The sequence below is a fragment of the Pongo abelii genome, chromosome 17 (assembly GCF_028885655.2).
Source record: "Pongo abelii isolate AG06213 chromosome 17, NHGRI_mPonAbe1-v2.0_pri, whole genome shotgun sequence".
Classification (NCBI taxonomy): domain Eukaryota; kingdom Metazoa; phylum Chordata; class Mammalia; order Primates; family Hominidae; genus Pongo; species Pongo abelii.
In genome coordinates, this window is record NC_072002.2 from 89,761,780 (window position 1) to 89,788,477 (window position 26,698).

Here is a 26,698-nt window from a genome sequence, read left to right on the forward strand (position 1 = left end):
AGTATTTTGTGAATGTTTACTGATCACAAGAAGAATTGTAATAAAGAAATCAATATGCATGATCCCTTTCCATGTAGTACAACAGGGTTACACTGTTAGGTTAAATACAGGCAGCATTCCTTTTCAAAAAATCAATGTGCTGTATAGCCTGCAATAGTCTCTTTGCACAGAGTCATTTTATGTTGTGCACACAGTAAATTCTGTATTGGCACCTTCAAATAGTATTGACTTCTAAAAGGGTGTAAGCTTAGTAACCTGACTTTAAGAAGAAAGGCCAAGTCCCTGAACAATAAAATGATTATATATATAATACATTTATATGCATTTTATATATATGTTATTTCTCTTTTATATTTAATCACATACAAATCATTAAAAAATTCATTACTTTGTTTTCATATTTTAGTAGAAATGCCAAATGTGATTTTAATGAGAAATATAATTTTTATATTTATTAATGATATCTGTTTAAATTCTAAGTGTTTCCACATTTCCAAGTTAACTGCATTTCTCAAAAGCACAATTTTTTAGGCTAAACGGCAGTTGCTCCTTATTTGAAAAGTTGGAGTAACTTGAAAAGATGAGATTATTTTATAGTTTCTTTGTCACCTGCCTCCATTTTAAATAAAACAAAAACTATTTTAGAGAAAAGTTTACTAAATATTCAGAGCTACTAAGCTGTATGACTAGGGAAAATGTGTGAAAACATGTTTTATTTTTAGATCTTTTTACTCCTCATGCTAAATTTGGCTGAGAGTGCTGCGGCCATTTTGATATAGCTGTTTAATGTAAAAGGCCAGCCCCCTTTTTGTGGCCGTATTTGTTTGAAGTAGTTCTTGATGGGCCCTGCCTCTTGCATTTCTTCTATCTACTCAGTTGTGGGACATTCGCGTGCACTCTGATCTAGCTGAGTGCCTGCCATGCGGTGTCTGTGCTTAAATCATAAAGGTGGGATTTTTTTTTTTTTTTTTTTTAGTATGATCAACTGGAATGCAGCAAAGCATTATGCCATTGAGTCTTTGCATTTTTGTGAGGTATATTTATTTTTCCTGGACCCTATTCATTCACCGATTCTGTGAAACCTTTTCTGTTTGCTGCATGCTTCTCACATAGGATTTTGTTGTTGTTAATGAATATGAACATTTAAATGGTAACTCAGAAAGGGCTTTAACTTGTTAAATTGTACTCTGACTTTCTAGTAGAGTGATATGATCCATAAGACTAGGAATATAAAATAAGTAGACAAAATACTATAAGTGATTTTGCATTTTAATCCCTCTGTTATGATTATACTATCACTTACATTCATGAAATCTTTATATAAAATGGATGTTGAAGTGCAAGAGCCGATTGCCATGTGAAATGCTTTAAAAATACAACATTAGGTTTGAAAAAAGTTCATAAGCATAAGGAGAAATAAGTAGGTTTTAGCTAGGCTGTATATTTACCCATGTTTTAAATGTTTATAGAAACCCCTAACATTTTAAAAATAAATCATCACATATAAAGTGAGTTTACTCTTTCAGAAAAACACTCTTGTAATAGGAACAAAATTATCCAAATAATAGTGTAAACCAAGCCAGGCATAGCAGCAGACAGAAAAATGCATTCAACCAGTAGGATCATGGATTTGTTTGATTCAGATAATTGAAAGTGTTTCATACTATTATTGCAACTTGAAGGCTTGTTTAAGTGTCTAACTGTCAGTCACTTTAGAAGGTGAAAAGTATTCAATTGTCACTCTGTCAGTCAATAGAGATGAGAACTGTCTGCCTAATGGATTTCTTTACATAGATGTCTGCATGGAGGTAGAAGTAAAATCAATGTGTTGTCATGTGTGAGTACGCTGCATCAAACTGCCAGGTGAATTGCAACTGTATTTCTGTAACATCTACATTCTTGTATTGTTTGTAGAAGGCAGACAGAAGCTCTGCATATACAGATATTGAGATACACAAGGTGGAAGCTTGTGTTTGGGGAGAGCATTTTTTGGTATCACCTGTGCCCAGGAAAGCAACCATTTTAACCTCTAGAAAGCAATCTAGTTTTTTTAAGTAAAAACAATCTAGTTTTTACTTAAGTTACAATGAATGGGGGACCTTATAAAGGCATAAGGGCATTGTGCTTGGGAACGTCCATTTTAGATGCTTGTCCCCGGGTAGCTCTTATTTATATGTACCACATCTAAAACCAAATAATGCTTCTGTATTGAAAGTTACCTACAGTAGTTCATTTTTAGTAAAAGTATTATCAATGTCTGGGATAAGGACATAAAAAGCAAGTTTATCACATTTTTAATGACAGAAACCTGGGAGGGATATATCATAGAGTAGATGACCATTGTGATTTAAAATTATTTTTAGAAAAATTTGGGGCCGAAACTAAGGAAAGAGTAAATGTAAGGTCCTGCATTTCAACTTAGAACATCAATTAAGAATAGAACGCAGGTCCTGGCTCGACACCACATATTACGTGTGGGGAACTGGGAAATTTTGTGATAACAAACTGCGCATTTAGGATAATATTTCAGGAGTTTAAAGGCCTGCTGCATTTTGCTCTGTTCAGATAATGCCTAAAATAATTCAGCCAATTCTTGGAATGTCATAAGAACTTCAGCTAATTAGAGACCATACCAAGAAGGTGACAAGATGCTGGAAGAACTCACATCAGGTGAAGATCTATTGAGAGATTTTAGAGAGACCCGCGGGGGTTAGACAAACAGAGGTACACACCATCATTGCATCTTTGAGACTTTAAAGGCCTGTCATAGGCAAGAAGGAAATGTAAATTTCCAGATGACCAAACTATGGCCTGAACCTGGAAGGTAGAGAGACGCTGATGCCTGCAGTTCCACATAGCAGGAACTTTTGAACCATAAGATGCTGTGCCACAAACTATAACTGGAAATGTTTGTGCAGAGGCCAGATTAGAAGCAGTTAGCAAGAAGTGCAGGAAGACAAGCTGGCCAGGTGCAGCTCGCCACTCCCAGATCTGGGAATTGCACGGCCAAGTAGTGTGTGAGAAGACCAGCTTCGGGGCCTGCAGCAGGCTATACACTGCGTCTGTCCAGTGAATACCATTTAACCAACGACAGCTATCACCACAGTCTCTTAAAAGAAAGGACATTTTTGGCTGGGCGTGGTGGCTCATGCCTGTAATCTCAGCATTTCGGGAGGCCGAGGCGAGTGGGTCACCTGAGGTCAGGAGCTTGAGGCCAGCCTGGCCAACATGGTGAAACCCCATCTATACCGAAAATAAAACATTAGCCGTGGTGGCAGGTGCCTGTAGTCCCAGCTACTAGGGAGGCTGAGGCAGGGGAATCACTTGAACCAGGGAGGTGGAGGTTGCAGTGAGCCGAGATTGTGCCACTGCACTCCAGCCTGGGCGACGGAGTGAGACTCCATCTCAAAAAAAAAAAACAAAAAAGAAAAAAAAAGAAAGGACATTTTTATATGCCCAAACCACTTCACACATGAAGTATTTTAGTCACTTTAAAAAAGTGACTTTAAATCCAGTGGCTGATTTCTAAAATAGTGCTTAATAAGTTGAAGAAATGACCTTAAAAATCCTGGTATTGGTGATTGCTTTTTCCCCTTCTGCTGTCCCTCCAGCTCTCTCTCTGTCTCTCTCTTCTTTTTTTTTTTTACTTTCTGCATTTCTTACCCTCTCTTATAGCATAGAATCCTAATGCATCTGTTTTTGGTGTTACGTATCTGTGTGTTGCTGCTCATTAGCACCAGGCAGTAGGAATAGACAAGATCATGCCCTGTTCACAGAAAGGAGCCTGGTTGATTGAGTGCAAAATTTCAATTTTAGTATAGAAAGATCAGGAGACCTTGGTTTATTGAGCCTAGGCTTGAGTTCAGGTTCTGCCAATTTCATGTAATTATAAGATCCCAGCCACTTTATTTCACCAGGTTTCACCTCTGTTTTCTCCTCCGCAATAAGGAGATTGTTCAAGGAGTAAATCATTAAAGGATTTGAATTATTTAGCACTTTGCTAAGCAAATAGTGAACAGTAAATTTGTTTTTTTTCTGCCTATTGTATTTTTAAGTTTTTCCTCTGTTAGTGTTAGTTTGGCTACACAAAGCAGAAATACTGATGTAAAGTGGCTTTAGTGTACATTTATTTCTAGCTCCCATAAAAGAATTCTGGAGTTACTCAGAGTTGGTCTGGTGCTTCTTAGTGTTATTAGAGATCATTAGCCATCTTTCTGCCCCACTGCCCTCACAGCAGGGCCTTCACTTTCCACATTATCTCATGGTCCAAGGTAGCTGTTGGGGAACCAGCTATTGTATCTGTGTCCTTGGCTGAGAGCATGGTGGTGGGGGAGGGAAGCGGTCACCTTCCTCCCTTAAAAGAGCCCATCTGAGAGTCCCATACAATACTGTGGATTACAGTTCATTGAGCAGAGCCGAGTACACGTTACAGTGGTGATGAGAAATACGTGTTTTGGCTGGTCACATTGTGCAAGTTTCAGTTACTAGAAAGGAAGGGGAGAATAAAATTGGTAGGCACCTTATAGTCCCTGCCATCTTGTTAATGTAATGTCAATTTTGAATTTTTTATTGTGATATATGATGCATAAGCAAACTGTGTACTGCTTAGAGAAAAATAAACTGACACCTGTACCCACCATGCACTTCAGGAAGTGCGCCGTTCTACGCCTTGGAAGCCCCCACATGCCGCCACCCAGACTCACCTTTCTTTTTCTTCTCACCTGTAACCACTGTGTGACTTCTTATGTATTAATCATTCACTTGGTTTTCTTCTCAGGCTAACTATCTAGGTATATATTTGTAAATTATGGTATTTAGTTTTGAGAATCTGAGTAGCAAGCACATACATAATATTTAAAGAGAGGGCAACATCGCCACCGTTAGATGAAGGCTCCCAGGAGGAAGTACCTTGAACAGCCCTGGTGGTGAGCTGGCCCTGGCTTGCCTGAGAATGGAAGCCAGCTCAGACAAGTCCCGGAACAGGATCCGAAGGTGCGTGGTGACGTGGTGCAGTGGGAGCATCAGCCAGACTGCTGTGTGCACGCCCTGCAGAAGCATAGTTGGAGGGTGAGGGCGCTCTGTGTGCCCTGTGTGCCTCGTTTTCAGACTCACCATTGGCTACCATCAGCTTGCAGATTAGGTAGGAGCGGGACATTTCTGTGGGTCAGGTGAATGTCTTGAGCTTCTATGGGCAGCAGCCAGTGGAGGGGAGGGCAGGATGTAGGCGTCCAGACAGGCCGGGGACAGAGAAGTGTGTGGGCCTGAGGTTCCTGGGCACTCTGTGTTTGGGTAGAGAGGAAGAGAGAGCCACGTGGGACTTGTGGTGACGACAGCCTTATTCCTTCCCTTGCTTATTACACTGCCTCCATGGAGCCCAGTTGCCTTCCGTGTCTGGGGCTCCTGTCTCCTGTATCCTCCCGCTCTGGTTTGTTTTGATCCTTGGTTTACCTCCTTTGGATGGAACTATCCTTCAGTGAGTTCAGAAAAGGCACACAGGAAGTAAGCACCTTGAGACTGAGTGTGTCTGGAAATGCCTTCATTGTCCCTTCCTAGTGGGTTGATAATTTGGCGGGTGTGTTAATTAGTTAGCTCTTGCTGGGTAACAAACTCCCACAAGCTGACAGCTTACCACGCACCCAGTTCTGTAGGTCAGAAGTCTGGGCATTGAGGCTCAGGTGTGAAATGCAGTTTCTGAATGTTGGGTTTCCTTGTGAATTACATATCATAAATCTGGGAACTGGCTTCATAAAGATGCTAAATTATATGTTGGAATCCTGTTTCCCAACACACTGAGCTGTGTAGAGGTCATGTTTTTGGTCACTTACAGAATATTTCTATGTGAGTCTCGTTTCGCTTCAGACTGAGTTGAGGCAGTTGTCCACCCCGCCTTCATCTTTTCCCCAGCGTTCTGCTTTCTGCTTTGGTGGGCAGCTGTGTCTCAGTTGTCTCAGTCTTTCCTACTTTCTCTACTTTGTCCATCACATCTTGTCACTTGATGATCTGTTGATGCCTCACAAGTTCAAGTGTCTTGAACTGTTTCTGCTCCCTTTACCTGTGTCCAGCTCTCGTCACGCCCTTCTCCACCTGCCTGCCTGTGTGCTGGGGTCGCTGCCTCTGCTCCTCATCTGTTTCCAGTGCTTGGAGTCCAGTGTGCTGACTGTTGGTGGTCACTCAAACTGTGCTTTTGCCATGCCGATCTTTGACTGCAGAAACTAAAGTGCTTTTCATTTGTGCGTTACAGTAAGTCTAAAATATTCTGCCAATTTTAAATTGGCCTCCAGTTTCCAATAGTACATATAGCTTTAATAACAAAATGAAAATCATAGTCACAGGTACAGTCCCAGGTACAGTGCTTTTAATGATAGACAGTTTACGATAACAATGACAGCAGCAGCTGTTGCTTTTACTGAGCATTTCTGATGTCAGGTTGCATACTCATCTCTTATATGTGTTACTGCACTTAATCCTCACAGCAGCTGCATACGGTGGGCACTACTATCTCTAGATTAGAAGAATGGAAACTCAGACTTACTTAGGATAAGCGACATGACCAAGTGTGCTTGTAGCTCATTGAGGCCGGGATTCTACTCCAATTGTAAAGCCCATTGGTCTCCCCATCTGAGGTCGTCTTGACAAGGTGTGGTCAAACCCTTTTATGAACTGTGGTAATAGGCCATGTACACGGGACATACAGGCTTCCATAGTTACAAAGGGTAGTGAGAAAGGATTGCAGTACACATACATCCGAAGGGGCCATTTTCAGTTTTAAGGAGTTACTTTGTTTTTGATAGAAACAAATCATGGTTTAAGTGCTTTAAACTGAAAGAAAGATTGTTTTTTTTACATTGAATGTGTTATTTTTTACAATTTTGTTTGAGAAATTCACTGAAGCAGAGTTTAGGGAGAGTGCTTACCTTGTTCCTTGCAGTTAGCATCTGTGTTCCTTCCTGTACTTTGGAGCTGACCAGTTCATCCGTATGGGTTGAGCATCCCTAACCCAAGAACCTGAAGTCCGAAATGCTCCAAAATCCGAAGGTTTCTGAGTGCCAATATGACACCATACGGGGAACATTTTCCACCTAACTTCGTGGGACTGGTTGCGGTCCAGACACCATCCAAACTTTGTTTCGTGCCCAAATTTACTTTACATAATGTATAAAGTTAGCTTCTGGATATGTGTATAGGTATATGTGAAACATAAGTGAATTTCCTGTTTAGGCTTGGGTCCTATTTCCAAGATACCAAGATATCTTAATATGTAAGTACAAATATTCCGAAACTGGAAACCATGAAATCTGAAGGGATACTCAGCTTGTACTAAAAAATAAATAATTTGTATTTTCTTGAAGTTTATACCTAACGAATTGTTCTGTTAATCACAGTTACGTCTCTACAGCCTTTAAAGTTTGCGTGCATAACCCAGTGTTCAGTTAGTTTCTACATCTGTATTTATACTCAGAATTTCCAAAATGGCTTTTCTGCTTTGTCGAGACCGTTTTTCTTACTGCTCCCAAATGTAATTTCCTTGTTTTTAATAAACTGGTGTTTGTTTAGCACATTTTAAGCACCTAGCACTTATTATAGACTTAGAATGGATGAGATTTACGGTAGAAGTAGACAGTGTCATGCGTGAATATTGTATCTTTTATACATTGTTAATGACTTTTTTCATGTTGATTTCTCTGCATGTGAAGTATGTTTTTGAGGGCTTTGCTGAAGATTCTTGATGTGTTTTCAGTTTCATAGAACTTAGGTGTTTCTGTGTTGGGCTAGTATGTATCATTATCCATTCATTTTAGTTCTGAGTGTTTGATGTGTTTGGGATACATCATTAAAAAAAACCTAAGTCTGTTCTCGTGCATGTCATGTTCTGGTGTGCTTAGCTCCACTTGCCATTATCTTATTCCATGCTTGTTCCAGGAGCACACGTCCCCTCTACACAGGCACACTGGAGCTGCCTCGTGAGGAGCCCCGTATTCACTGTCTCTCTGTTGTCTTTCCTACTTCCTGAACCCTTGACTCAGGTGGTTGGCGTCCTCATCCGCAGTTCTCACTGACCTCTGAGCTCCAGGAAGGCAGATCTCACCTGTAAGTCTTCACATCCTTTGCTCTTATGCTCGTGCCTACAGGTTTCTCATTGGCTTTAGTCAGCCGTGTGCCAGTGTAGACAGAAAGCCTGGTCAGAGGACTCGGTGTCCCATGGGGCCTTCCCTGCATATGGGGTAGGACCCCATGGAGAAGGGCTGCTCCTCTCTCCTTCCTGCTTTCCTCTCCCTCCTTCATTTCTTCCTCAGTGGTCCTATGGATCCACTACCAGCGGTGGTGGGAGGGCACTCCCCCACCCCCCCACCTCCATTCTTAGGGTAGCGTTCCCGGTCATGCTGTTTGCCTTTCTCTCAGGCTCTCCTTATGGAGGCATCCAGTGTAGAGACCATTTGTTGTTTTGTTTGCTGTTTCATCATATGCCTGGTACTTAGTAACTACTTGGAAGTTAGTTATTGACCAGGGGATGGACAATGATGCCTCAGTGTTGCTGGGTTTCTCTGGCTCTCCACCTCCTCCACCTGAGCCTGCAGCTTGTGTGCCTGGCCTGTGGCACGTGCTCGTCTCTGTGAAGTGCTGACCCGGACCTGGACGAACTGCATCTCTGTTCTTAGTCCTCTCAGATTAGCCTGGTTAGAGTAGAATTTTCAGAACGCTCCTTGTGGGGAAAAAAAGAAGTAAAGTTGTTACAAAAATAATTGAAAAACATCTAAAGAATTGTGCAAATTAGAATTCTTCTCTTTTTTGAGGCTCAAACACAGTTTTTAGATAATTTGATTGACAAAACCCGTAGATTCCCTGTCCTTTTTCCTCAACCCTCTCTGAGGAGAGCCCGTTCTGTGAGAGAGCGATAGCTTCAGGCTTAGTGGGATCTTCTCCCACAGCCTAATTTCTGATGTTCTCTGTAGTCTGACATGTAGTCTTTATTCTGTCCCAGGACTACAGTGATAGGAACCAAGTAACATGTTCCCATCACCAGAGTCTGATCACCGTGCCAGGCATTGGGGAATATTTTTGAGGGAGTTCCTGACAGTTGGACTGGATGACATTAAGATTTTTTCCAACACAAAGATTCTAGGGTTCTGTGTTTTTATAACCCCAGTTAAGACCAGGATGCTCTTGGACTTATATCTAACATGTTTATTTAGTTTAAAGAATCACATCATTATTTTCTTAAAAAATTGGTGGAAGTTAGATGATTTAATGTAGCATATAAATAAGAGCACAAAATTGGATGTCTGAAAGATCCTAGGTTAGATCCCATCTCCAGCACTCATTAGGATAGGCTTGGGATGAATCTGCATGGATGATATGATTTGAATAAGCAACTGCTTGAAAAGAACAAAAATTCACAGCTTTTAAGACTAGTGAATACATGGTTCTTCTAAGTAGAAGTTTATGTCTCTAAGGAATAAAAAACTATTCCAAAAAATAATTATTGAGTCCTGTTATGATTCTGCTGTGACTTAGGATAAGGAAATAGAGGGTTTTTAAATATATTTAATTATGGTAAAAGATGTATAACATAAAATTTATCATCTTTACCATGTTTTATTTTTGAGACAGAATCTGTGTGTGTTGCTTAGGCTGGAGCACAGGGGCATGATCATAGCTCACTGCAGCCTTTAACTCCTGGGTTCAAGCGATCTGCCTGCCTCAGCCTCCTAAGTAGCTGGGACTATAGGCACGTGCCACCACATCCAGCTAATTTTTAAATTTTTCATAGAGATAGGGTTTTGCTATGTTGACCAGGCTGGTCTCAGACTCCTGGGCTTAAGCGGTCCTTTCATTTCTGCTTCCCAAATTGCTGGGATTACAAGCATGAGCCACCACAGTCAGCCCATCTTGACCGTTTTTAAGTGTGCAGTGGCACTAAGTACGTTCCCATTATTGTGCAGTCATCACCACTGTCCATCTCCAGAGCTCTTTTTACCTTGAACAACTGAAACTCTGTACCCGATAAGCCCTGAGTGCCCGTCCTCACCTCCCCACAGACACTGGCAGTCACCGTTCTCTGTTTTCTTTCTCCATACATTTGACTATTCTAGGTGCCTCATGGAAGTGGAGCCATACAGTATTTGTACTTTTGTGACTGGTGTATTTCACTTAATGGGATCTCTTTAAGGTTGGTCTGTGTGTCAGAATTTCTTTTCTTTTTAAGGCAGAATAATATTCTGTTGTACGGATAGACCACTGCTTTTTTTTTTTGGCCATTACAGGTAAGTTATTTTTATTTTTTTAACTTTTAGGTTACGGGGTACATGTGAAGGTTTGTTATATAGTTAAACTCATGTCACGGGGGTTTGTTGTACATATTATCACTCTGGTATTAAACCTAGTACCCAACAGTAGTATTTTTTCTGTTCCTCTCCCTCCTCCCACCCTCCACCCTCAGGTAGGCCCCCAGTGTCTTCTGTTCCTTTTTCTGTGTTCCTGAGTTCTCATCATTTAGCTTTCACTTATAAGTGAGAACATGCAGCATTGGGTTTTCTGTTCCTGCTGCGTTAGTTTGCTAAGGATAATAGCCTCCAGCTCCATCCATGTTCCCACAAAGGACATACATGATCTCATTCTTTTTTATTGCTGCATAGTATGCCACAAAATCCCTTTTGTGTGCTGTGAGAAAGCATATCCAGCACAGTGCCCAGTGCTGGATCTGGGCACTGTGATGTGGACACCTTTGGGGGTTCATTGTACTGCCTCCCACAGACAGTGTGCTTGTCACATTTAGATCACCCATGCATTTCTTTGGGGCCATAGCTTGTCAGTATGTATTTATTAAAGGGTTAGCTTTAGTAGAAAAATTCTGGTGTAGATGTACACATTTTCTTTATCCAGTCTGTCACCCATGGGCATCTAGGTTGATTCCATGTCTTTGTTATTGTGAATGGTGCTGCAATGAACATTTGAGGGCATGTGTCTTTATGGTAGAGTGGTTTATAGTCCTCTGGGTATATACCTAGTGATGGGATTGCTGGGGGGTAGTGCTGATTTTAGCTCTTTGAGGAATTGCCACACTGCTTTCCACAATGGTTGAACTAATTTACACTCCCACCAACAGTGTATAAGTGTTCCTTTTTCTCTGCAACCTCCCCAGCGTCTGTTATTTTTTGACTGTTTAATACAGTTATTTGACTGATGTGAGATGGAATCTCATTGTGGTTTTTATTTGCATTTCTCTAATGATCAGTGATACTGAGCTTTTTTTTAATATGCTTGTTGGCTGCATGTACGTCTTCTCTTGAAATGTGTCTGTTTGTTGGAGCACTGTTTGTTCATTGGAGCATTGTTTGTTCGTTGGAGCACTGTTTGTTCATTGGAGCACTGTTTGTTCGTTGGAGCACTGTTTGTCCGTTGGAGCACTGTTTGTCTGTTCATTGGAGCACTGTTTGTTCATTGGAGCACTGTTTCTTTGTTGGAGCACTATTTGTTCATTGGAGCACTGTTTGTCTGTTCATTGGAGCACCATCTGTTCGTTGGAGCAGTTTGTCTGTTCATTGGAGCACTGTTTGTTCATTGGAGCACTGTTTGTCTGTTCATTGGAGCACTGTCTGTTCGTTGGAGCACTGTTTGTTCATTGGAGCACTGTTTGTTCGTTGGAGCACTGTTTGTTTGTTGGAGCAGTATTTGTTCGTTGGAGCACTGTTTGTCTGTTCATTGGAGCATTGTCTGTTCGTTGGAGCACTGTTTGTTCATTGAAGCACTGTTTGTTCATTGGAGCACTGTTTGTTCATTGGAGCACTGTTTGTTCGTTGGAGCACTGTTTGTCTGTTCATTGGAGCACTGTTTTTATCTGCTCATCCTTGGGTCCTTGGGTTGCTTCTACTGCTTGGCCGTTGTGAATAATGCTGAATAGCTTTCTTAAAGGAGAAAAAACTTTGGGAAAGTAAATATTTTTTAAAACATGTTTTGATCACTTTTAATGAACCTATAATACCTGTAATAAAAAAATGAAAATATACAGACACTTAATTTGTGCTCCCTACCCATTATGTTCTTGGATCAAGCCTCTGTTAGATTATGGTATGAAAAGAGTAATAACAGAAATTATGATGGATTCTTACCTTCTTTCCTAATACGTGTTACTGACTTTTTTCTGCGGCTATTCTGCACTGGAAGAGACGAAGTTGGTCTTTACTGGGAGGTGCTGCCTGTTAGAATGGCTGCTGTCTCTTAAATTATCCCATTTAAATTATTTCAGGTATTTGTTTTCTGCATTCAATTGACAGTAAGTGAAGACTCTATGCTTCATTGGTACTGACAGGATGGCATAAGGCAGTGTATCAGTTTCCTGCTGCTGCTGAAACAGATGACCACAGACTTAGGCTTTAAACAACACAAGTTTATTATGTTATAGTTCTGGAGGACAGAATTCTGAAGTCAGTTTCACGATTTTAACACCAGTAGGAATCAAGGCGTCAACAGAGTTGGTTCCTTCTGGAGCTCTAGGGCTCAGTCCACTTCCTTGCCCTTTCCAGCTTGTCTAGGCGTTTGTGCTCATTGGCTAGAGTCCCCTGAAATCTCTCTGGTTGTGACCCTACTCTTCCCTCTTTCACTTATAAGGACCCTTGTGATTACTTTGTGTCTGCCGGGATAATCTGGGGCAGCAGAAGAGCAAGATCCTTAGTTTAATCATCTCTGCAGAATCCCTTTTGTGTGCTGTGAGGAAGCATATTCACAGGCTCTGGGCACTGTGATGTGGACATCTTTGGGGTTCATTGTACTGCCTCCCGCAGACTGTGCTTTTCACATTTAGATCACCCATGCATTTCTTTGGGACGATAGCTTGTCAATAGGTATTTATTAAAGGGTGAGCTTTAGTAGAAAAATTCTGTGTTAAACACACACACGTGCACACACACACACATTTCTTTGTTTCACTGTAATTTAAATATCTCTGCATTTTGTATTCACCTTTGTATCTATGATTCATTGTTATTTACTTAAAGTTTTATAACAGCGTACATAGGTAAATTGTTAGTTAAAACACATGGTTCTAAATATTTACATATATCATCAAAGCCCTCTGACCTACCATTTTAAGAAGCTATTAACGTATTCTAGAAAATATGTACCTATAGTTTTAAAGGTATAAGCAATGCTCACAGAAGCTAAAAATCTTCTGTTACACATGGATTTAATGAAGAACTAAGTATGCATTTTACAATTATTTTAAGTTTTGATGCTTTGTCTCATTAATATGGAGATTTAACTAGTTTTGTTTATTTCTGGAAAATCTCAGGCTTTTGTTTTTAACCCTTCCATGGGTGCTACCTTCACTCCCTCACCACTTAATGTGTCCTTTCTCAGGCGTTTGCCTGCCACTCCGCTGAAACCAGTGCTGTGCTGGAGCTGGAGCATATGGCTGTGGTGGCTCGTGAGAACCACTTGTTAGAGATCCAGGACTTTATAGCTTGAAATTGGGAGTGCTGACATCATGAAAGTTGTCAAAGTTTGCAGATCAGGTCCCTACCCCTGTCATCCTGTAGCTGGTTTACAGCCCACTGTTCTCTGAAAATATGTTAACACATTACCAAATATCTTCATGTTACCAAATTCTCTGTTATCAAGTGGTCAATGATCAATATCTTTGCCCACTTTGTCCTTAAAATACTTTTTTCATGGCTTCTCTGACACCATAGTATCCTGGTATTGTTTTGGTTTGTTTATTATATCTCTCTTTGTAGTCTCATTTTCTGCTTCTTCACTACCTCTACCACTATCTCTACCTAACTTGTAAATGTTGAACTACCCCAGGGCTTGGCTCTGGGATCCATCCCTTGTCTGTCTATACCAGGGATTAGTAAACTTTTCTGACAAAGGCCAGATAGCTCTGTTCCTCTAGTGAAACAGAGCCTTAGGCAATGTGTAAATGAGTGAGTGTGGCTGTGTTTCTGCTTACGAAGATGGGTGGCTGACAGGGTTTGGCTGAATGTTGTAGTTAGGTAATTTCTGATCCATACCCCCTCGTTGGGTAGTATCCATTAATATCATGGCTTTAAAAAGTGTCTCTGTGACTAATCACCAAATGTATACCTCTAGTCTTGATTTTTTTTATTTGGGCACTAGAGTTGTGCATTTTATTGCTTATTTGAAATGTTGGTTTGTGTTTTCTGAAGATATCTCAAACTTAATATGGTCCAAATAGAATCCCTCATTTGCGTCCCAAAACTTTTCTCCCATTTCCTGTCACTCTCTACTCACTAACTGCTCACTACTCTATTGGCCTTATCTGTCCCTTGAAGTTGCCAAGCATGTTTCTGCCTGAGGGGCCTTTATACTTAGACTTAGACTTTCTCTGTCTCTGCTGGCTCTTTGTTAACATTTGGGTGTAGGTTCAGTTGCCTTTTCTTGACCAGCCATTCATCACTTACCCTCTTACGTTTCTTCATAGATCACTTACCTAAAAAGTACTTTGTATATTTATTTCCTTCTTTATTGTCAGTCTCTCCCACTTGAGTGTAAGTTCCTTAAGAGCAAGAACTTTGTGCATTTTCCTTTCTTTAGCCTCTTCAGCAGTATCCTCCCACATAGTAGGCTTCACTTACTATTTGTGGCAAATGAATAAATGAATGTATTTTTTATGTGTTCCACATATTGGGAAGAACACACAGAGACAGGCATCTAAAGTGAGTAGCAGAGACAAAGAAAAGTAATATAAAGCAGAGTATTGTAAGAGGACGTGTAAAAAAGGAGAGAAAGCTTTCTGTCTTTTCTGTGCTTTGTTCTTTCCTTTTTTGCCTTTTATTGCATAGCTTTTCTTATTTTAGTTCCTGTTACCCTGTTAGCTTTGAAGTTATATACCCTTTTTGGTTTTAATGGTTACCCTAGCAATTACACCATTATCCTTGACTTATCCATGTTTCATATTAGGTGGTACTTTTACCCTCTTTCAGACAATTCAAGGATCTTGAACACTTGAATCCCACTTATTTCCCTCCCAGTGACTACACCATTGTTATCAAGCATTTAACTCTGTCGACCTTTCAAACCTATAGACGTTTAAAGCCTTCAATGTTGTTGTTTTCCTGTTAGAATTTTTATTTTATATATAAAAATAGTTGTTTTACACATCATTTAGGTAGTTTGAAAACATATTATGCTTCTGCATGTATAAAAAGAAAATATAAAAGTAAAACAAGTCTATTCGTTTTACATTCAAGTTCTACTACTTCTGAATCACTTTTCAACTTACATTTTTTTGATGCCTGTGCTTCCTCTTAGAATTTTTTTTTGGAGATGGAGTCTTGCTCTGTCACCCAGGCTGGAGTACAGTGGCGCGATCTCGGCTCACTGCAAACTCCACCTCCCGGGTTCAAGCGATTCCTCAGTCTCAGCCTCCTGAGTAGCTGGGATTACAGATGCATGCTGCCACGCCCGGCTAATTTTTTGTGTTTTAGCAGAGACAGGGTATCACTGTGTTGCCCAGGCTGGTCTCAAACTCCTGCAATCCGCCTGCCTTCACCTTCCAAAGTGCTAGGATTATAGGCGTGAGCCACTGTGTCCAGGCCTAGAATATTGTTTTCTTTGCCACCAAGAGAATGGGTGATATAGCATTTTTTTTGTTTGTTTGTTTTGAGACAGAGTTTCGCTCTGTCGCCCAGGCTGGAGTGCAGTGGCGCGATCTCGGCTCACTGCAAGCTCCGCCTCCTGGGTTCACGCCATACTCCTGCCTCAGCCTCCTGAGTAGCTGGGACTACAGGTGCCCACCACCATGCCCGGCTAATTTCTTTTTGTATTTTTAGTAGATACTGGGTTTCACCGTGTTTGCCAGGATGGTCTCTATCTCCTGACCTTGTGATCCGCCCGCCTCGGCCTCCCAGAGTGTTGGGATTACAGGCGTGAGCCACCGCGCCCGGCCAGCATTTTTTAAAAATAATGATTCACTATGTCTTTGGGGTATTTTTCCAAGCCACTGACACTCTTGTGAGGGCTCATAGCATTATCTGAAAGATTATCAGTTTGTCCAAGAACTGTCTTTTTGTCTTTTCCACAGTTCAGTAAAATGGACATATTCTACTGAACAAAACAGTTACGTTCATGGCACTCAGGGGAGCAGAGGCTGACTGAGCAAGGCAACAAGGCCACTGCCCGCTTCTTCCCTCCTTCTGCCCTCTCCTCTTCATCCTTTCCCCACCCTTTTTATCTTGGAGATTTTGGACCCCTGCAGCTGGGACTATTGTTTTTTCCGGTAATACTCATTTACATTTACCCATGTATTTGTCTTTTAATTTCTTCTATTTTTCTTTTTTGAGATGGAGTCTCACTGTGTCACCCAGGGTGGAGTGCAGTGGTGCAATCTTGGCTCACTGCATCCTCCACCTCCTGGGCTCAAGCAGTTCTTGTGCCTCAGCCTTCTGAGTAGCTGGGACCACAGGCGTCTGCCTGCACACCAGGTTAATTTTTGTATTTTTTGTAGACATGGGGTTTTGCCATGTTGGCAGGGCTGGTCTCGAACTCCTGACTTCAAGTGATCCACCCACCTTGGCCTCTCAAGGTGCTGGGATTACAGGCTTGAGCCATGCCATGGGGTCATCTTTTAATTTATTCTAAATCTTTGAGGTATTTGTGATAGAATTCCTTCTGCCCCCAAATATTCTTTTGTATTTTGATTTATATGTTCCTTGGGTGATTAGTTTATCTCATGTTTTATATTTGTCTGATAGTGTTTTCTTTTTTTTTCCCCTCACCTTCCTTTCGAATATATGTTTGCTGGATATAGAACTCTGCACCTAGAATTTACATAGTTGTCGCAGAGACCTAAAATACTTGAGGCAAAACTTAAAATACTTGACCCTCTGGTTCTTTTCAGATACAGTTTACCAATCTCAGTCCTTGAACTTTGTTAAAATTGTTATTTTAAAGTTTGTTTTTGATAGTTCCAATATTGGAGCCCCTTTGGGTCTGTTTCTGTTGCCTGTTGTTTCTCTTGGGTTTTGTTGATTTTTTTTCTCTCATTTTATGCTGGCTATTTATTTATTCGAGATGGAATTTCTCTCTTTCGCCCAGGCTGGAGTGCAGTGGCCGATCTCAGCTCACTGCAACCTCTGCCTCCTGGGTTCAAATGCTCCTCATGCCTCAGCCTCCCAAGTAGCTGGGACTACAGGCATGTGCCACCATGCCTGGCTAATTTTTGTGTTTTTAGTAGAGATGGTGTTTCACTGTGCTGGCCATGCTAGTCTTGAACTTCTTACCTCAGGTGATCCACCCACCTTGGCCTCCCAAAGTGCCGGGATTACAGGCGTGAGCCACCACACTCAGCCTCGTTATTTATTTTTATAATGTCATGGACATTTTATTAGCAGAATCATTGTAGTAATAACTTGAGATCTTCTTCCAGTGAGGGTTTATGTTAACTTCTGCTAAGTAGCTGGGGGTATTAGCAGTTTAGGATCATCTCAACTGTATTACTTGTGTTAGTACAGTTTGAAGCTGGGCAGCAGGACTTTGAAGGCCCATTTACTTCTGCGTTACCCTTTTACTCTTAGGGTACATCTCTTTGGGTTTCAACCTAATGTACATTGGGCTCTTAGGATAGCTTCTCCCTTTCCTCTCCTTCCAGGCCCCCACATTGGCATGCCTGCAACCCCATTTTCTGCACACCTAGGCCCTGATGGCTGTTAGAGGTACCCATCAGCCTGCTGGCTGTCCTCTCTGAAGTGGCAGAACCCTCAGGAAAAAGGCAGTTCAAATGTCAGTTTATCTTCATGATTTTCTTTGATTTTGCCCAGATCCTGGCCACATAATGTCTCACCTTTTTGTTAACTCTTCAGTGTCTTCAGTCACACATTTAAAATAGTTTCTTCAGTGTTTCTAGCTGTCCTCAGCATGAGGATTGGTCCAAATTGACTAGTTTGAAATTAACACAAGCTCTTGTGCAATTTAAACTTACACAAATTCCAGTATTTTGGAAATCTGACTTAATTGTGAAATACAGTTTTCAAATGTTAAGTAGAATAGAAAGTTACCTTTCTTTTGGTGGATGAGAAGTTGGGTGAATACAAACTAAAGTAGATATAAGTATTATATATAGTTACAGGATGGCAGACCAAGTGATTGTGTTTAGGAATACTTAAACAAGTGCTGTTGGTAAGCTATATAGTAAAATGGGCCCACCGAGAGATGCAGAGGAGAAAATTTCAAAGCCTGTTTACACCAAGTTCTGGAAAATGGTGGGTAGAGTAGGAGATGGGGAAATAATCTGGGCGGGGACTCAGCGGATTAAAAAACTATACCCTCTTTTATTGTCAGCTAAACGAATAGTCTTTGCAATGACCTCATTAACTGATTGACTAAAAATTGTATTAGAACCAAGGGCACAGGAACTGTTAATTCTAGTTCTAGTTTTCTGCAAAACGTAATTGCTATCCAGAAATGACTGACTCTTCAAGTTACAGTGACATAGTCCTACTGTCCTTGTCTGAGCTTTAGGCTCATTTGTTTTACCTACTCAGTGTTTATATTGTGATGTCTTACTGCATTTCAAACTCGACTTGTCCAACATGGTCCCGTTCTCTTTCTGGTACTGTACACATCTTGTCAGCAAGCGTATGCTTTTGTACGGGGTGGAGTCTGATTCTCATTTGTGTCTTCAATCACTAGAGCAGTTGCTGGCATGTAGTGGGCATTCAGTAAGTGCTTATTCATTGCATGCATTGAAAAATAATTGAAAGGTTTCTCAGAGACCACTGAGGTTTCTTTTAATGATGACATAATCTCTTCTTCTGTATCCTCAAGTATCTGCTTAGTTTTTGCTAGATTTAGGAATTTATTACCTCTTAAGGCAGTCCATTCTGTTTTTCAATTATTTCTGATAGTTTTTCCTCACACACAGTTGCTTCTTTGCATCTCCCCATCATATATCTTTTGGTGTGTACACTCAGGAGTTACACAGGACAAACATAATTCCTCCTCTGTAAGATGATCTTGTGAATACTTGAAGTTGGTTGTTACCCGCTCTAACCCCACAGTTGTCTGTTTTGTAGATTGTATGTTTCAGATCGTCAGTGGTTCTTCATGTGGCATGGCACTTGCCCCGTTATGCTTTCATCTCCCTTGGGAAGGGTTTGTTTTTGACCAGTGTTGTGGCTTTCTAGATGGACCCAGTATTATGAATGTGAGTCCTGTTTCTTTTCATATTACATGTACAGTATAGTTGAGAATTTTCATTGATAAAGCTTTTCAGACAAACCATTCAGCATACATGTTTTTCTCATTTACATTTTTATTCATGATAAGCCAGAAAATCAGGCTGGGGGTGGTGGCTCACACCTGTAATCCCAGAACTTTGGGAGGTTGAGGCGGGCAGATCCATTGAGCCCAGGAGTTCAAGACCAGCCTGGGCAACATGGGGAAACCTCGTGTCTACAAAAAAGAAAGAGACAAAAAACAAAAACAAAATTAGCCAGGTATTGTGGCACACCCCTGTAGTCCCAGCTACTCTGGAGGCTGAGGGGAGAGAATCACTTGATCCCAGGAGGTAGAGGCTACAGTGAGCCATGATTGCGCTACTGCACTCCAGCCTGGGCAAGACCTTGCCTTAAAAAAACAAAAACAAAAACAAAAAACAAACAAACAAACAAAAACCCAAACAAGCCCAAATCAGGGGAAAAAAGCGAAGGTGTTTTCTAAAGTCACCGAGGATGTCTCCTCAAAACTGATAAACACAAATTTTTAGTGGTTATAGAAAGTGAAAAGTGCTTATTGTATGTGGTTTATTTTCTTTGACCATCAAATATAATCCCCGCCCCTCTGTTTTTTTGTATGTGTGGTTAGGAGTGATGGTTGAAGCTGGTTTATAGGAATGAAGGCTTAATGTCAAATTTACAACTTTGAGTAGATGTAGTATTTTTCTTATAATTTTGAAGGGAATCTGAAGGCTGAACCTGTATCTCATAGTGTTTACCTCATCTCCCTGGCCTTTCTTTTCATTTCCAGAACTAATAAAAAAATTCAGTTGAAGTGTAATAATCATCTTAAATATACGAAAGTAAAAATATTAGTTTATACTGGATATTTAAAATAGAAACGTGGGTTTTCAGTGCTCACCCTTTTAAATGATTTTAGATGGTCATAGTATAAACTATATAAAATTTAAAATTTTAACAATTTTAAATTCAGTAGAGCACTGATTATATCTTTAGCACGGTGCTTGGCCCCGGAAATAAAAATGTGGAGAGAGAGTTCACCATGAACCAGTAACTGTAATACCAGGCAGGTGCTGTTAGAGAAATGTACATAAAGGTTCTGACAAGAAGAAAGAGGAGGTTTCATTTCGCTTTGGGTGAGGGGTAGGGCAAAGCCAGAGGAACCTCTAAGGTAAAGATGACAGCACCTCTGCCCTCTGTATTCACTGTTACATCTGTTTTTCTTGACTGATTTTTTTTTTTAATTTTAAATGAGATAGCGTCTCCCTCTGTCACCCAGGCTGAAGTTCAGTGGTGTGATCATAGCTCACTGCAGCCTTGAACTCCTGTGCCTAAATGCTTAAGTGATCTTCCTGCCCCAGCTTGCCAAGTAGCTGGGAGTGCCAGTGCCCGCCACATACCTGGCTAAGTTTTAAATTCTTGGTAGAGACAGGATTTCACTGTGTTGCCCAGGCTAGTCTCAAACTTCTGGCCTCAAGTGATCCTCCCACCTTGGCCTTCCAAAGTGCTGGGATTACAGGCTTGAGCCACCGCACCTGGCCTGTTCTAGATATATAAATTCTGAACTTTTAATGTGGTTGAGATGTTGTGTTATAGACCTTAGATTTGTATGATGTCTTTACATTGTAAGCTATCTTCTGAGGAAACATATGTATGGCATATGTTATTATTAGAATAACTTTACTATTCTCTGAAGATTCCCATCCTAAATAGAATTTCTCATACTTTGTCAGACAGGACTTGCTACTTTCCATGGCGAGATATATTGCTACTATATACATGAACTACTTAGAAATTTCCCATTTTGTAAAGTTGCCTTTTTTTCCTTTTAGATAAGAAAATAATCAGTTAATGGCACTGTTAGTGCTCCAGAATCATACCACTAGCTAAAAACACAAACATTCAAAAGGGAGTATGTTGAATATATAGTCCAAGGATATAGAATGGCCTTTCTTATGATAGAACTGTGTATAATCACCATAGTTGGTAAAAGTATTTGGACCTGCTATATTGCCACATCTACCAAGAGGAAATTCATCTAAGATTATGAGCCCTTTATTATTGACACTTTGATTTAAATTCTGAAATATTTTTCCCAAGTTCATTATGTCTGGGATGGCAACATTAATGTTTTCTGACAAAGATGGAAAGGGGACAGTAAACTGAAAGACACATTTCAACTTGTGGGTATTCTTGATTGGAGGTCGAGTCAGTTGCATTAAAGATCCATGGATGTGTTAGTCAGCTCTACACCAAGCATGTAACTAACTGAAGGACCAATTGACCCTGCTCTTGGCGTGAAAATTGTGGTCAGAAAATCAAGGGAGTGGTGAGTCCTCTGTAGGTTTCAACAGAGCAGGGCAGCAGGATTGTCCTCTCTTTTTTCTACGGCATTCTTGTGGCGTGGGTGGTACTTCAGCTTCATAGTAGTGCCACGTCCATCATTCTTTTTCTAAATGTGATAAATTGTTTCACCTTTTTAGTGTGGTCACACAGCCCTGGTTTAACGTTTCTAGGCTAGTTTAGTTTTCTAAGGTGCATAAGTAGCTGATACCTGGAAGTGATCAAAGCAGTTTGTCTTTTTTGTTTTGGTCACAACTTACTGCAACTGAGAATTTGGTTGTTGTGATTCCATCTTGGATGCTAGCCAAGTCGGTTTTCTTATTTGATGTAACATAAGAACATATTACAATGGCTGTGCTGTTTTTCTATCTACAGTTCTGGGTTTTTTGCTTATTTTGGTTTACAGTTTAAAAAGACAAATTCAGTCTTGTTTCTAGTGGCATTTATTAGAAAAATCTCTCATGGATTGGCTTGGTGCACTTTTATGCTGACGGGCGCATTTTCCAACAGGCCGATTGCGCTCTGTTGTGTGTTGTGTGCATGCTTGTGGTGGGCTGGGGGATCTTTCTGTGCGTGTATGCACACTTGTGTCTGGAAGAGATATGCGGCAGGTTCTTTTTCTGGTTTTGAGTGGATGGTGCTGGGCTCTAACATTTGCTTCTGCCTGTTCATTGGTTAGCTTTTGTTAGTATGTCCTTGCTAAACTAGTGGTTTAGCTTTCTGAAGATGTAATTGTAACCAGGTGTGTGAGGGAGGGTAGAAAGCAGTTTTATGGAGCTTTTGTTCTAATAGCATATAACAAATCAGTGGAAATGTGAGTCATCAGCAAAAGGCTTTATAAAGCAAAAGGTAGAAAAATGTGCAGCATTGCAAATTTTCCTGGGTAAAAAAGTGGATATGGCAGTCAGAGACTTACGCTTTTGATTTAGGTTATTCTTTTATGTATATTTTTTGCAATTAATAATATCTTTTATAGTTTGTAAGATTCCATTTTTTTTCCTCAGAGAAATAGGATTATTCTAGAACAACAAACTATTAGGTCTGATATTAAATATTTAAAACTAACATTTGCTGTGGGGTGGTTTGTGTTTGGTTTCTTTGACTAAACAGGATTAGAACTGTTTGAATTTCTTCTTTTTTTGCTCTGAAGAACACTTTATGTCTGAATTTTGAGATGCTATGCAATACTTCTTTTTTCTTCTCTTTCATACGGTTCTTATTATAAAGCAAAGCCTAACCATGGGCTGTTAGCTTTGTGTCCCTTGTGTGAATGAATGAATCACACTTGTAGAACATACAAACTATTTTTGCTTGAATACAACATTTATGATTTATGGCCAACATGTAGCCCTGATTTTCTATTGAGAATGATCCTTATTGTCTTTGTATACTAACTCAGTGCAGAAGCACTTGTCTATTTTGAGCTAAACCAGACCTCTTGTAAAAAGAATCAAATTATTTCATCATGTTGAAAATGAAAAGCTATAATTACTTGTAATTAGGCTTCAGAATTTTTGAAAATTGAGGAATTCTTTTCCAGAGGTTTAAGATCACTCCAAATCAGTGCCTTTGAAAAATAGGAAATAATTTTCTGTTCAATTTGAAATTGATTTAATTTATGCCTTTGACAGCTATTTTGCTTTGATATTTTTGTAGTGAAAATCATAGAACTGTGGTTGTTAGCGCTATAATGTTTTCTGTGATATCATATATTAGTATGTTCAAAACTTGGTCTCCTGCTTTTAATAAGTTTCTGTAAAGTCTGGGTTATAAAAGATGCTAAATAATTATTGTTGAGCTCCACAGATTAACAGCACTTAAGGAGTTTTGTAGATCTTTTCAGAGGCTTCTAAATTTTTCAAAAGGAAAAAGTAAGGATTTTTTTTCCCAGGGTAACAGATTATCCCCCTACCCCACAAGGTATTGGGAAATCTGTATATACTTGTGTAATTTGTATTTTAAAAACAGCTTTAAGGGAAAACATTTTTTAAAAAATTTAATTTCTTAGAGTAAATTTCAAAAGTTAAATATAACATCTTTCTATGAATCTTATTGACTAATTCTTAGAATACATACTTAAAAAGCTGAATACTTACGAAATATTAAAGTGCTCTGGATACATTTTGTTTCGTATCTACTGTCTAGTATTCCCAAACGCTCCGAGTCACTTTCAGTTATTAGCACAATTCAGTGGGAAATTTTGTTCTCTAAAGAGGGTTCTTTTTGAGATTTTACATATTGTAAACTGAGTATCGTACTGTAAACCGAATTATTTGCACATAATAATTTGAAAAGCACCTGATAATTAGAATGGACTTAGTTTAGTCACAGTTCATGGAAAACTAAGGGTAAACTAACTTTACAGGAAGCTTCTGTGAATGGCAAAGGTTGCCTCTTTACTTAATGAATTGTCTTGTCGTGAGTTCTAACTTTAGTTATCTAGTAATTTTCCCTTTGGAATCCATCTGAGCCATCTCCCAAGAACATATCAGAACTCAGCAGGTGGTATTCCTTCTTGTCATTTTTATGGCCTTTGGAGCAAATGTGTTTGACTATAAACCTACACTTTCTTCGCCAGTTTATTTAATTGAAATGCTGAAAAAAAACCTGATCAACTTAACATTATTTATTGTTTTCTGTTTTTTAAACTTAGAGACAGTGTGGCACTCATCATAAACATTTTACTATAACAGTAACTTTAAAGTTGTCATAACTATATAATTTTTTGTTAGCTTTTTTCTTTTCTTCACATTAGACAATTAGTAATAGAAAAACTCAAAGTCTTAAAGATTATAGAAGGTTATTATTATTATAAAGGTCAGGGAGATTATGATTGCTGTTATAATTGTTTTTTTTCAAGGAATATGAAATATAATGCGTTCTGTTATCATGGCTTTAGGAGGAATTCAGAATTGATATAAATAAGTAGATATTGAAAGAACCACGTGTGGTTATGTGGTCATCTGTACCTTCAAAGTATATTCAGAGCCCAGCTGCTCACCATCTATCCTGGCATCCCCCCGGTCCTGGCACTGTCTTCCTTCTCCTATTACTGATATGGGTCTCCTGCTCAATGGCCGACCCTGTGTCCTCCCTCCTCAGCACCATCGCAGTCTTGATCTTTTTCAGGCATGTGCAGACCGTGTCACTTCTGTGGGTAGCACATTGTTGTATTGTGCGAAAAGCCAAAGACCTTCCAGTGGTCTCCAGGCCCGACGTGACTTGATGCCCCTGACTCTTCCGGCCATTCTCCCGGGGCACCCCACCTCACTCGTCTGCAGTCACATGAGCTTTTTGCTCCTTCTTGAATATGTGGTGCATGCTCTCCCCTTATCTCCTTTACTCTGTTGGTGCTCAACTGAGTGCTCTCCATCCATGTGGCTGTCTGATTCTTCTCTTCCTCTGAGGCTCCACTCACATGCCGCCTTCGATGCCACTTGGATGCCCACTCTGTTGCCCCATCTCAGTGCTCCTGTTGCCCTTTGCCACCATGGCATTGATTTTCTAATACACTGTGCCATTTATTTATCTGTACTGTTTATTGTTTGTATTTTTTGTTATTTAGCTCTTTTTCAGGCATAGATCTTTGGGTTTTGTTTGTCCACTGGTTTTCCAAGGTACCTTGAAAAGTGCCTGGTATATAATTGGTGCTTAATAAGTAAAAAACCAACATGTAATTCTTCAATCAAATGGGTTACATATAGGTATGGCTTCCGTATAAATGAGCAGTAAGCCAGCCTTCCAGCCACTGTGCGAGTCCATTGATCTTTTGCTTTCTTTCACTTTGGGTTTTCCCAGTGTTCTCACTTGGGTTCCCCTTTCCCTTTAACATCCCTAGACTTTCTTTCTGGGCAATATAGGTTTAGAACTCCCTCCTTCAATATGTTTTGTTCTCTTCCAAATCAATATACCAACCAAAACTATTGTCATATTCTCTCAAATGTTTTCCATGCTTCCCATTTCACACAAATGCATCATCTACTTCATAACCCCCGTAACTCCTGGTGCTCCTGGTCACCCTCAAAATGAGGTTTTTATCCATTCATGTATCAGTGAAACTTTCCAGGCTTCTGACCATTCCCTGTGGCACTGCCAGACCCAGGCTTTCCACAGTTGTGACTGTTCTCTGTGGCACTGCCAGGCCCAGGTCTGTATTGTCCTCTCCTGGCCTGTTCATTGGCTCCTCTGTTCTCTCCCTGATCCGGTCTCTCCATTGTTGCAAGATGTAAAACCTGTATCTGATTCTGCCTACTTTGTATTAAAAATTCTATGCTGACTCTTCTTTACTTGTAAAGGTAAAAGTTATTAATGTGATGAAATCTTGTGCACAAGATGGTGTCAACCTTTTACTGAAAAGATTGTAAACCATTGTTTCTAACTCTATAGTCATTATTTTGTTATAGATGCTTAGTGGAAGAAGTGATTCATGATAAAGTATGTTTGGAAAATGGTAGGTTAAACAAAGGTAAATTTTTTCTTTATCTTAGACCTTTTAATGTTGCAGTTTCCAATGTCTGTTGTCAAGAAAGCAATAATTTATATATACGCTATATTATATATAGTACATAAATGTGTAAAATGCTTCATTTAACAAATAATTATTGAGCACGTATTAGGTACCCGTACTTTTCTAGATGCTGAGGATACAAAAGTGAATGAAACAGACCAAAATGCTGGTTCTCATGGAATTTACAATCTGTTGGGGAATATGCACAATAAACAGAAGAAAATACTAACATATGGCTGGTGTGGCAGCTTATGCCTGTAACCCTAGTGCTTTGGGAGGCCAGGATGGGAGGATTGCTTGAGGCTGGGAGTTTGAAACCAGCCTGGCCAACATAAGGAGACTTTGTCTTTACAAAAAATAAAAAAGTTAGCCAGGCTTTGTGGTGTGTACCTGTAGTGCCAGGTCCTCGGGAGGCTGAGGCAAGAGGATCGCTTGAACCTAGTATTTCGAGGATACAGTGAGCTATGATCACATTACTGCACTGCAGCCTGGGCAACAGAGTGAGACCCTATGCCTCAAACAAACAACCACGCAAACCCCAGTATAATATGTAGTGTAAAGAATGGTGCTCTGTGTTAAGGAGGAAAGGTGTAGCATGAGGAAGGAGCTGGGAAGTGCAGGTGGGGGATGGATGGCTGCAGACAGAGTGGCGGGGAAA

The 26,698-nt window shown here is 40.1% G+C and overlaps 1 protein-coding gene and 1 long non-coding RNA gene across 3 annotated transcripts in view; both read left to right on the plus strand.

Moving 5' to 3' along the window:
• Nucleotides 1-26,698, plus strand: part of ZNF407 (zinc finger protein 407) — a 472,287-nt gene that overhangs the window by 62,506 nt on the left and 383,083 nt on the right. The window lies entirely within an intron of this gene.
• The window catches only part of LOC134760309 (uncharacterized), a 46,678-nt gene continuing 20,406 nt past the window's right edge, over nt 427-26,698 (plus strand). The window contains exon 1 of the long non-coding RNA XR_010137630.1: nt 427-25,983. This is a non-coding gene — a long non-coding RNA (uncharacterized LOC134760309). The remainder of the gene's footprint in view (nt 25,984-26,698) is intronic.